The following is a 12,868-nucleotide window of genomic DNA, read 5'->3' as shown; positions in this document are numbered from 1 at the left end:
ATAGAACCTAGGAATGTAAAAGAAGCTTTACAGGATGATCTGTGGATCAAGGCAATGCAGGAGGAACTACATCAGTTTGATCGAAATCATGTTTGGGATCTAGTTTCAAGACCTGATCGTGTCAACATAATTGGAACAAAGTGGATCTTCAAAAATAAAACTAATGAAGCTGGAAATATTGCAAGGAACAAAGCTCGGTTAGTGGCACAAGGGTACACTCAGATAGAAGGAATTGACTATGATGAGACGTTTGCTCCTATGGCTAAACTAGAGTCAATCAGAATTCTGTTAGCTGTTGCATGCATTCTGGGATTTACACTGTTTCAAATGGATGTCAAGATAGCGTTTTTGAATGGGTACCTGCATGAAGATATCTATGTGGCGCAACCTAAGGGATTTGAAGATCCAGAGCATCCATCACATATCTACAAGCTCAGAAAATCTCTCTATGGCCTTAAACAAGCCCCACGGGCATGGTATGAACGCCTGACACAGTATCTGCTATAGCATGGTTATAAACGAGGAAGTGTTGACAAAACTTTATTCGTGAAAACTACTGGAAGTCATGTCACCATTTCTATGATCTACGTGGATGACATTGTGTTTGGATTAACTTTACAGAAATACATAGAGGAGTTAGTAAAAGTTATGAAGGAAGAATTTGAGATGTCCATGGTTGGTCAACTGACATACTTCCTAGGACTGCAAGTTAAGCAAAGCCCTGAAGGGTACTTTATCTCACAAGAAAAGTACGCTAAGATTTTAGTCAAGAAGTTTGATCTGGAATCATGTAAACCATCCAGGACATCGATCTCCACCTCCACAAAAGTATCCAAAGACGACACAGGTTTATCAGTGGAAAACACAGTCTACCGAAGCTTGATAGGAAGTCTGCTGTACCTGACGACTAGTCGACCAGACATAATGTTCAGTGTTGGAATATGTGCAAGGTATCAATCTAATCCAAAAGAATCACACCTCATAGCTGCTAAACGAATTCTGAAATATATAGAAGGAACGATTCAATATGGTCTGTGATACTCCAAGGATAGTGAACTGAGTCTGATTGCATACTGTGATGCTGACTGGGCAGGAAACATTGACGACCGTAAGAGTACATCTGGTGGATGCTTCTTTGTTGGTAAGAACTTGGTGTCGTGGCTAAGTAAGAAACAGAATACAATTTCCTTAAGTACTGCAGAGACAGAATACATAGATGCTGGTGGATGTTGTACTCAGTTAGTATGGATGAAACAGATGCTATTAGACTATGGTCTTACTCAAGGAATTATGACACTCTATTGTGACAATGTCAGTGCTATCAATATCTCAAAGAATCCAGTTCAACACTCCAGAACAAAGCATATTGATATAAGGCATCACTACATTAGAGACCTAGTACAGTCGAAAGAGATTGAGTTGGAATATATGCAAACAGAGAAACAATTGGTTGATATTCTGACTAAGCCCCTAGACGCAAACCCGTTTGAGATTCTCAGATCTGCTCTGGGAATCTGCAGAATTGACTAATAGGGCATATCGTCATTCAGAAGGAGAGTGCAAGGTTTACGTATAATGGTCAAATTTCAGTTTTGACTTCCTTTTAAAACTCCCTTCGTTTTTGTTAAGAGAATATCTTAACCTAAATTACCATAAAAGTGATTAGGCTTTTTCAAATTTCAAATATGCCTAGCATCCGTTTCTTGCCTAAAAAGGAGGTATACCGTTGCGTCAATCATCGGCTCTGCATGTATTTTGACTAGCTGCTTTTATTGGGGTTCTTCTCCCTTGGGTTTATAATCGATTACCGAGTCAGGCTTGTGAGAACAAACAAGAGACTATCTCTGCACACCGTCTGTATTCTCTTTGATCTCCTATCTAGGGTTTACTTCTTCGTCTTCTCGAATCACTCACCAATGGCGGATGCAGTTCGTAACATTATCATCAAGCTTGGGAGAAAGGTCCATTCACAAGAAACAGCCACCAAACATGTCAAAACCTTGCTCCAGTTGGCTATGAAGAAAAAGTTGAAGCTTGATCCCCTTCTCCGCGATGAAATCCTTGTCACAGTGCTGTCCGATTACCCAGAGTTCTATGCCGACTGGTCCGACGATGACACTAGTGAACTCTTGCTGCTGGCCTCCGAAACAGGTGATGACATTAATCCGGCATCTATTCCAGAGCCCTCAGATGGAAATTGCGCCGAGGCGTTCCTTCACTACTTTGCTCAAGGAGCCCTTGAGTCTGGATAAATCTCCCGTCATCGAGCAGTTGCACAACCCCTATATCTTCAGGCTGCCGAGAATGAAGCCAGGCATCGTCTTGAGATTCTGCGTAACAGGTCAAATACTTCTGACTCCCCTATAGAAATTTCGCCTGATAAACCTGAGGATCTAGTGTCTAATGTTGCCCCATCTACTGTTCCTGTTGATTCTTAGAATGTGCCTGATTTATTTTCTGAGAAATCATCTGTATCTGTTGATCCTCCTTGTTTACCTGTTGTGAAGTCTGATTCTTTGAAAAGTGAAGCTCTTAAAGCATCTGAACAGGAAGATAAATCGATTGATGAGCCCAACAATCTAAGTTTGGTTGTTTTTGCGTCTGATAATATTGCTCTGCCCCCTGCTGTTGTTGCTGTTGTCCCACAAGAAATAGACTCCTCTGTTAATCCCTCTGATATGCCTGCTGAGATTGAGAGTGTGAAACCCTCAAGCCCTCGTGAGTCTAAGAAAATGGATGGCATTCCAGTCTACACCTCCTCATCCTTGGCTGAGAGTCTTGAACATGTTCGGCACTTTGCTGGTCTACCTGCTGCCTCCATTCCAGAACCCTATAGAGTGATTCATCCTTCTGAATCCTCGAGTGAAGATGAAAAGATCCTTGCTGAAGTCTATAGTACCCAAACTCATGCATCTACGGATCCGACAGTTGAGGTCACAGCACATCCTGATTCTACCACCTTCAAAATTAGGGAGATTACAAATCTTCTTGGAAGCTCGTCTGCTAATGTTTCTGATTCCAGTCATTCTGTGACTCCTGTCCAATCTCCAACCAAAGAAACGAGAAGGTCAAAAAGGAAGAATATTCCTGTAAAAGTTGTTGCTGAGACTGATGATGACAATGCTACTGTGGATCAGCCTGAGAAGAGAAGGAAGTCCAGTGAGACCATCAAATCTGAAGCCAATCCTCCTATCCAACAAGTGTTCAAGACACTACGATCTTCTGTTAAACAAAAGGTCCCTACTACTGTTCAACCTGTTGTTGTTCCCACATCCTCTGCCAGAAAGGGGAAACCATCCACTCGTTCCAGAGGTCGAAGCATAACTCCTGAGGTTCAACCTGTTGAAGGTTCTGACACATCTATTTATAAGCCACAGTTTGTATCCCCCACTGCTCAGGGCAAATGGTCCACCATGGTCAGGAGAGACCTTATTGTTCAAAGGTCTATTGATGAAAACCAGTTGAATTCCGTGTGTGATATTCTACCACTGCTGAATGAAGTGGGGCTGCTAAAGACTGTCACCTCCATCTGTCCATACTCGAAGCTCCTCACTTATAAATTCTACTGTAATCTCAATGAAGAGATAAATACTTTGACTGGACCTCGACCTATGCAAATTTACATTCGAGGGAAGTGGTACATCTTTGGGCCTGACATGATCAATGAATATTATGGATTGACAGCTGTGCAAGAAGAGGCTATAACAGACTGGAACTTGGTGGCCAGGACTCAAACAGGTGGACAACTTGATACATGGCCTATTGCTGACAAGGATTATCTGCCTAGCTCTCAGCTCACCTCCAGATATGTCATTCTGCATCGCATTGCTCTACACAACTGGCTTCCTTCAGCTCACTTTCATACAGTTGGTAAGCAATTGGCAGGTTTCTTGTTTCGAATTGGAACGAAGAAGGCGATTGATTTGGGTCCCTGGATTTACTCTCATATTATCACCATGATCCTTCCACGAGAGCAAAAGGTAAGGCTACCCTTTCCGAATTTGATTTATGGAATTCTCACAAAATAGGGTCTTGAGCCTATGCCGAGTGAAGTAATAAGTCCAACCCTTCTCTATACTATTGATCGGTGTCTTTTGATTGGAGATCATATTTGTGATGTTACACCGGTGATTGCCCCCTCTATTTCTGAACCTGATACGGTGGCTGATGATTCGCCACATTCAATGGATCTTCAACTCTCCATTCAGTTAAAGGCAAGGGTCTCTGAGCTTGAGACAGTTCATGGTATAATTGCTAAACAACTGACAGGGGCCCTTACTGAGCTGGCAACCGTTCTTCTTCGTTTAAGCATATCTGAATCTGCTGCTGTTACTAAACCTGCGAAGTCCGACAGTGAAACTCCCTCCAATGACTGACCATGCTTTGGCTCTCATTGGCAAAAAGGGGGAGTATGAACTCAGGGGAAGTTGTTTTTGTGTACCTTCTGGCCTTGGCTGGGCGTTGATTGTGATGGCACTACCTTTTATTTGAAGAATGTTCTTTGGCTGTTGTTTTGATCCAGCATGATTTGTATGCTGTCTTTCGTTTTCCTTCTGCTATGTAATCAGACTCTTGGGTGGTTTTTATGATACCCTATCTTAGTTCCTTCAATTTTTGTCTTTCTACATAGTCGAGTTGTTTTGCCAAATAATAGCCAAAGGGGGAGTTTGTTAGTGTTTTAATTGTTCAAAAACCACAACTTATAATTGGCAATATTATTATGGCACACTAAGATAGGATTAGCTCAGTGTCAGTTTTGTTCTACAGAGGACTGATCAATCAGATACAACAACAGAGGGACTGACACTGATGATCTGTTTTAGGAAGCTGTTTACTTAAAAGCTGTACGCGGTTTTAGAAAAGTCAGATTTGGAAAGAAGATCAGCGTATCTGCTTTGGAAAGGTATGGACCGAATCCTTAAGATTACATTCTTCAAATATTATCCTACCATCTACAATCAAAGACATCTATGGAAGGAGTGTTCTTTGGACGGAACTATAAGTATCCTCATTCGAAGAGAATTAGGGTTGCGCCTTTAGAGAGAATAAACACTCCGCATCAGTTTTATGAGATCAGATCTTTGATTCCTATGCATCTTCTCAATACAACATGTTCATGGTGATTAAGATGAAGAACTTGAGAAGAACCACTGCTGCTTAAACAAAAGGACACTGTGATCACACTGTTGTGGGAACAACTGTAAAGAGCGTCATTGAAGTGAACTGCATCAGAGTTGGCTCTCCAAGTGAAGGGATTTCATTGGACTTCTGTATGCATGGCTCTCCACCTTCAACAATCCACTAAACCTGTGTAGACTGGGTACGTACCTTGTGTGGGGCACTTGGGTGAGATTATTGTTTCTCTACCTTTGTACATTGGATTATGATTTAGTGGATTGGACGCCTATGTGATCGTCCCCCAGACGTAGATTCACACTGTATCGAACTGGGTGAACATCTTGTGTTTTTTGCTTTGTGCTGTTATCTCTTTCTTTAAACATCTCTATGATTTGTTGTTACTGACTGACTTCATCGCTGAATCAGTCAGTCCATTTCATCAGTTGATTAATCCAGTTAATCTGATTAAATTGGGGAAATGCAAAATTACAGTTTCAATTATACACTACACCTTCATTAAGAGGTGTCATGTAAAGTTATACTTATATACTCATTTTTGTAGTAGTGATTGTGAGATGACCTCTACAGAAATAGTAGATACGTATTTCACTCGTCTTATTGATATGGTGAATAAGATGAAGTTATACGGAAATACAATTGAAGATGGTGCAGTGGTTGAAAAAGTTCTTCGAACTATGCCGATGAAGTATGACCATGTGGTGGCTTCGATCACAGAGCCACACAAAACTGAGCTCTTATCAATTGCAGAGCTGAAAGGTATGGTAGAAAGTCATATTGACATAATTGCGTCAAAATTGGAACCACTAGCTGAAGAAGCTTTGAAGAGTCAAGTCACCCTTAATTTGACTGGCACTAATCAAAGAGGTGGAGGATCCGGTAGAGGTCGTGGAAGAGGAAGAGGAGGTTCTAGTGGAAGAGGTCGTGGTAACTTCAACCAAGGAGGAAGACGTGGTAACTCCAACCAAGGAAGAGGTGAAGGTAATACCAAACAAGGTAAATTTCCATTTCATTGCTACAATTGTGGCAAGTATGGACACAAGATTGCAGATTGCTGGTATAATGAGGACAATCTTGGAAATCAAGCAAACATTGCTGAAAATACTGCTGAAAAGTTTGGTGAGAGTTCTGAAACCTTACTTTTGGCCAGCGATAATTTTTTTGCAGATAAGAACATATGGTTCTTGGATACTGGGTGTAGTAATCATATGTGTGGGAAGAAAGAATTGTTTTCTGAACTGGATGAATCAGTCCGGTCTGAAGTGACATTTGGCAATAAGTCAAAGGTGCCAATTTTGGGAAAAGGTAAAACCTCTATTCAATTGAAGGATGGTACTCACAATTTTATATTCGATGTGTTCTATGTTCCTGAACCACACCGAAATTTGTTGAGTATGGGACAATTGTGAGAAAAAGGATATAAGATAGATATTACTCAGTGGTGTTGTACCATTGCAGATGCCAAGGGAGTCTTGATTGCAAAGGTAAATATGTCCCAAAATCGACTATTTCCTTTGAAAATTAAGCATACTCTCCTTGCTTGTTTTAATTATGAAGTTTGTGATGATAATTGGTTATGGCATCTGCGGTTTGAGCATTTTCATTTCTCTGGATTAAACTATCTTGCAAGAAAAGAACTTGCTTCTGATTTACCTGTTGTGGATGTCCCTGATCGTATTTGTGAGATTTGTGTGATTGGGAAGAAGCATATAGAGATCCCTTCCCAGTGAGCAAGTCAAAGAGAGCCACAAAGCAGTTGGAGATTGTTCACTCAGACTTGCGTTCGTTGGAGGTTCCCTCACATGGAGGTTGTAAGTACTTTATTACTTTTAGTAGGAAAACATGGGTTTACTTTCTGAAGCAAAAGTCTGAAGCATGTGATGTTTTCAAACAATTTAAGGCTTTTGTTGAAAAACAAAGTGGTTATGAAATTAAAATCTAGAGAACTGATAGATGTACACAATATATTGCTTGTGATAATTTTCTGAAAGAGAAGGATATTCAACACCAAATGATAGCTAGATACACTCCACAACAAAACGGAATGACTGAGAGGAAGAATAGGTCTATCATATCATGGATATGATAAGGTGTATGTTGAATAGGTGTCGAACTAAAAGTGTCCATGATAAGACACCTGAAGAAGCTTGGAGTGGGAGGGTTTGATGGAGGAACGTGAAAATACCAAACTAAAGCAATAAAGAAATGGGCAAAATAAATCAGCATGAGACCCTCTGGGACCATTTATTGGTGGAAGAATTAGAGTGTTGGTGAAATAACTGCAAGAAGGATTTAGTGTCTTCTTAACTGGGCAGAGTTTAATGTTCTAATATTCAAAGCAATATATACTGGTAATTTTATACACAGTCCATATTTATGAAAATAATAAAAACAAAATAAAAATACATATATCCACATGCATATAGGAAAATTAAAGGTACCAAATTGAGGCCTCTGGAAAATTCTAATTTATAATCAGCCATAGCCTGTGCTCTTTAAGTTCACAAGTTCTTCAGCTTGCATCCACTTTAATATGTCAGCAACATGAACAGCTAGATGCTTTCCCTTTGGCACTCACATTTGCTATGACACCAAAGGAACACTGCATTTATCATTTATCAATCAACATACAGCTAGCAGTCAAAAAGTGAATAAATTTTATTTTGCATAACCGACTTTCTTTATGTTTATCTCTATCCATGTCATAAAATATGAAGCTTATTCACAAAGGCTGAAGAAGTTCTAAAAGAACAACCTCAAGCTTGTGAATAGCTTTTGCTATGTGCCAAAGAAAAGATTAATGTTTCCAAAATTTCGTTTTACCAGTATGTAGAATGCAGAGAATACAATCCCAGCTGCACCTGTAGTGAAATAAATACTTGCGGAAACTACTGGCGTTTTTTTATTTTTTTTTTAGACCGTGACCATTTTAGTTAGCAACGATCGCGGATTCTTATTCAAACATTTAAAATTATTAATTTTTTTATAAAAAATACAACACAATTCTTTTTAGAACGGTCGTAACAAATCAGTCATCTTTGTTTTTTTTGTACTAGTGTGCAACTATAAATAGCTGCAGTAATGTGATTTTTTGTGGTGCCGAGGAGGAGAAGAAAAAAGAAAACGGACACACCATAGGTGCCCGTGTTGCGCACAAGATGCGCCCTGTGAGAGCGTTTACATTTTTTTATTATTTTTTATTTTTTTTTGAACAAAGGAACTAAATCTACTATCTTACTAAAACACATGGACCAAATTAATTACTTATTTTGCCAATTACTAATTTTTTTTTTGAAATCCCAAATATTAATTTTTATACCATATAGAAGGAATCACAGATGCAACTATAAATAACTGACCATAAGAATACCTCTTCATAAACATCATTCCCTTTTGATCATACACCAATTAAAGATCAAGGAAACTAAGATCATAATGACTATGAGGTGACAAGATCCCACATAACCAATTTTTGTAAGGAGCAAAATGCTATCGCGAAGAGAGCAAAATAGATATCCAGTACACATTCAAATGCACTACAAACAAACTCCCAATTTTTTTTAAATCTTCAAAAAGGCAAAAACAAGAACAAAAACTCTGCTTCGTCATGCTTCCTCCTGCCGCAAGGAGAAAAATGGTGTCAAAAGTCCCATAAACCCCTTGCTAATATGGATGAGTTTTCGTACAAACTCATTATGCTTGAACAGTTGGAGGGAAAAAATGGAAGAGTTCAAAGAGGTATTGGCTCAACAGTATCTATTTCTAAGCACTCAACTAAATGTGTTGGAATCATATGCCATGCAAAGGATTGGTTAAAACTCTGAATTGATGAAATGACCAATTCAAATAAGAATTCAAGAAAATATATTCATCAAGTCTTCCATTGATGTTTGGCTTTAGTTAGACATCTAAGAAAATTAAAAAGAAAAAGCCCACCATGTGCCTGTGTTGCACACAAGGTGTGCCCGGTGGGAGCATTTACATAATTTTATTTATTTTGCATTTTTTACAAAGGGACTAAATCTACTATCTCACTAAAACACATGGATCAAATTAATTACATATATTCCTAATTACTATTTTTTTTTGAAACCCCAATTATTAACTTTTATACCATATATTTGGAAGCAGGGACGGAGCCAGAAAACTTGAGTTGGGGGGGCGATGTACTAAAGAAAATTTACAATGTTAGTCGACATTATAATTAACCGCACCATATTATTATATATACCATACATTATTGTGATTATTATTGATATTATTTTCTAATTATACTATTATACTATGTGTAATAAAGTATGAAATACATAATTAATGAGTACGATCGACACATGTATCAATCATTACTTTAGAAATTTTTCACATAACACAAAATATAATAACAACAATAACAACAACATCTATTTATATATAGATTGTCATTTAACATCAAATAAAAAGTTTTGTCAATTATTTTGTCATCAAATTTTTTCATAATTAACTTATATTCGTTTTACTGGTTAACTGAATATTTTAAAATTTAAGAGATAAAGACAAAAAACAAGATGAATTAAATAATCAATATTAATTTTTGTCAATTTCAAAACTAATCATTTAAACTAAAATGTACATCTTAAAAATGTAAATAAATATTTAAAACACACAATAAATCAGTAATTAATTAATCATCATATATAACTAATAAAACCAAAGCATATATCTCAAATTTGTAGATTTTTTAAATTAAATTGTATACTTGATGTCATTCATTATTAAAATATTGATAAAAGAAATAAGATAATAAAGAAAAATGGTCACTTTTTTTTTTTAAAGCTACTGGCTCTATTACATTGTAGTGTCTGTTCATATACTTTCTCAACCTACTGTAACACAAAGAACCAATAACGCCTCCACCTCCACTGAGGCTCGAACTCATGATCTTCCAAATGGAAATCCAACCCGAATACCATTTGACCACATAGTCCTAATAGAAAAATGGTCACTTTAATTATTTGATTTATTTCTTTTTATTTAATGAATTTGAACTTTAATATATATTTTGAGTTCATTTAATATAAACATAATAGATTATTTTTAAAAAAAAATAAATTAGAGGGGGCCAAAAGTGTATTTTATCCCTCCTATAACAATATATACATACATATTTATTAAAAAATTTAGGGTCAGGGTAAGGGTGGAATGGGGGTAGGGGGGGACAGGGCCCCTACCCCCTAAGGTGGCTCCGTCCCTGTATGGAAGCACAGATGCAACTATAGATAGCTGCCCATAAGAACACCTCTTCGTAAACATCATTCCGTTTTGATCATACACCAATTAATGATCAAGGAAGATCATAATGATAGTGAAGGTGACAAGATCCCGCATGGCCAATTTTTGTAAGGAGCGAAATGCTATTGTGAAGAGAGCAAACTAGATATCCACTCTTTCTGCTGCAAATGTTGTTATCATATGCTTTTCTATTTGCTGTCAAATGCTTTTGAGGCAGAAATTGTTGTAGCACCCCGGTACACATTCGAATGCACTGCACTCAAACACCCAAGTTCTTTTAAAGCTTCAAAAATGGAGAAACAATAACAAAATCTCTACTTCGTCATGCTTCCTCCTGCCGCAAGGAGAAAAGTAGTTTCACAAGTCCTCTAAATCCCCTGCTAATATGGATGAGTTTTCGAACAAACTCATTATGACTGAATATTTAATTTGGAGGGAAAAATGGAAGAATTTAAAGACGTATTGGCTCAATAATATCTATTTCTAAGCACTCAACTAAATGTGTTGGAATCATCTGTCATGCAATGAATTGGTTAAAGCTGTGAATTGAAGGTAAGACAAACTCAAACAAGAATTCAAGAAATTATATTCAACAAGTCTTCCATTGATGTGTGACTTTAGTTATAAATGTAAGAAAAATGAAAAAATTCAGTATGTGCCCGTGTTGCGCACAAGGTGTGCACGGTGGGAGCATTTTAACAATTTTTTTATACAAAGGGACTAAATCAACTATCTCACGAAAACACATAGACTAAATTAATTAATTATTTTCTCAATTATTATTTTATTTTGAAACCCCAATTATTAATTTTTATACCATAGAAGGAAGAACATATGCAACTATAAATAGCTGCCCATATGAACACCTCTTCATAAACATCATTCCATTTTGATCATACACCAATTAAAGATCAAGGAAGATCATAATGACAGTGAGGTGACAAGATCCCCAATGGCCAATTTTTGTAACGAGCTGAGCGAATGCTATCGTGAAGAGAGCAAACCAGATATCCACTCTTTGTGCTGCAAATGTTGTTATCATATGTTCCTCCATTCACGACCAAATATATGTATCTGGTGATGAAACTACAATCAATGCTTTTGAAGCAGAAATCGTTCTTGCACCCAAGTACACATTCAAATACACCACACACAAACTCCCAGGTTTATTTTATAAGCTTCAAAAATGGAGAAACCTGAACAAAAACTCTGGATCGTCATGCTTCTTCATGTCGCAAGGAGAAATGTGGTGTCAAAAGTCCCATAAACCCACTTGCTAATATGGATGAGTTTTCGAATAAACTCATTATGCACGAACAGTTGGTGGGAAAAATGGAATAATTCAAAGAGATATTGGCTCAACATATAATATCTATTTCTAAGAACTCAACTAGATATCTTCGAATCATCTCCCATGCAAAAGATTGGTTAAAGTTCTGAATTGAGGATATGACCAACTCAAATAAGAATTCAAGCACCGCTGGAAATCTGCATTTTTTCAACCACCAAAAAATGGTCGGAAAAGGGTTATTTCCCGTTGGAAATGCACTTTCTGACCAACTTACAGACCACTTTATGGATTCGGAAAAAATGCCCACGCTATTACCGACAACTAGTCAATTTGGTTGGAAATACCGACTTCTTTTTGAGGACGTCGGAACTACTCGTTGTCGAATAATGAGAGCATATTTCCTACCACTGGTGGTTGGTAATTGGTCGGAATTACCATCTACCGGTGGTCGGTAAGATTTAAAATGAAAAAATGAAAAAATTAAAAAATTTGAATTACCGCCAATAGGTCGTCGGTAAGATTTACTAACAAAAAAAAAAAATTAAAATTCTACAAATATCAAATGAATTAGACCTCTTACAATTATACAAATTTCAACATCACAATATTAAATTCTACAATACAATTAACAATTTAAGGAATTCAAACATTAGTCAATCATTTAAATGAAGGTGTAGCAATTGTTTCACCATAAAAAATACATTAATTTGTCAACATATTAGATAAACATGCATGCTAATAAGGTTTTGTAGCAATTCAGCATCCAAAATACATTTTCAAAACATTTAAATAATGCACTATTTAATCTTGATTAGAGTGGGGGGTAGTCTATTATCATTGGACTGATCGGAGGGGGACTGTGTATCGTTACACCACCAGTGGCCTTCAACCACACTGTTATTTATGCCATTTCTGGTTGTTTTTGCTTCAAGTCAGTCACTGTTTCCTGAGAAAAAAAAAAAAGAAGCCTAATGAGAAGGAGCCATCAGGAATGGAGTAAGGGTATTGATGTTCGAAATACTATGTAGTATATATATATATATATATATATATATATATATATATATATATATATATATATATATATATATATATATATATATATATATATATATATATATAGAAGAGCGCTCATATGCGGCGGGGTCTTACGGTGCGGCGGTGCGGTCAAAT

Source organism: Ipomoea nil, unplaced genomic scaffold (assembly GCF_001879475.1).
Source record: "Ipomoea nil cultivar Tokyo-kokei standard unplaced genomic scaffold, Asagao_1.1 scaffold3017, whole genome shotgun sequence".
NCBI classification, from domain to species: domain Eukaryota; kingdom Viridiplantae; phylum Streptophyta; class Magnoliopsida; order Solanales; family Convolvulaceae; genus Ipomoea; species Ipomoea nil.
This window is presented reverse-complemented; position numbering follows the sequence as displayed.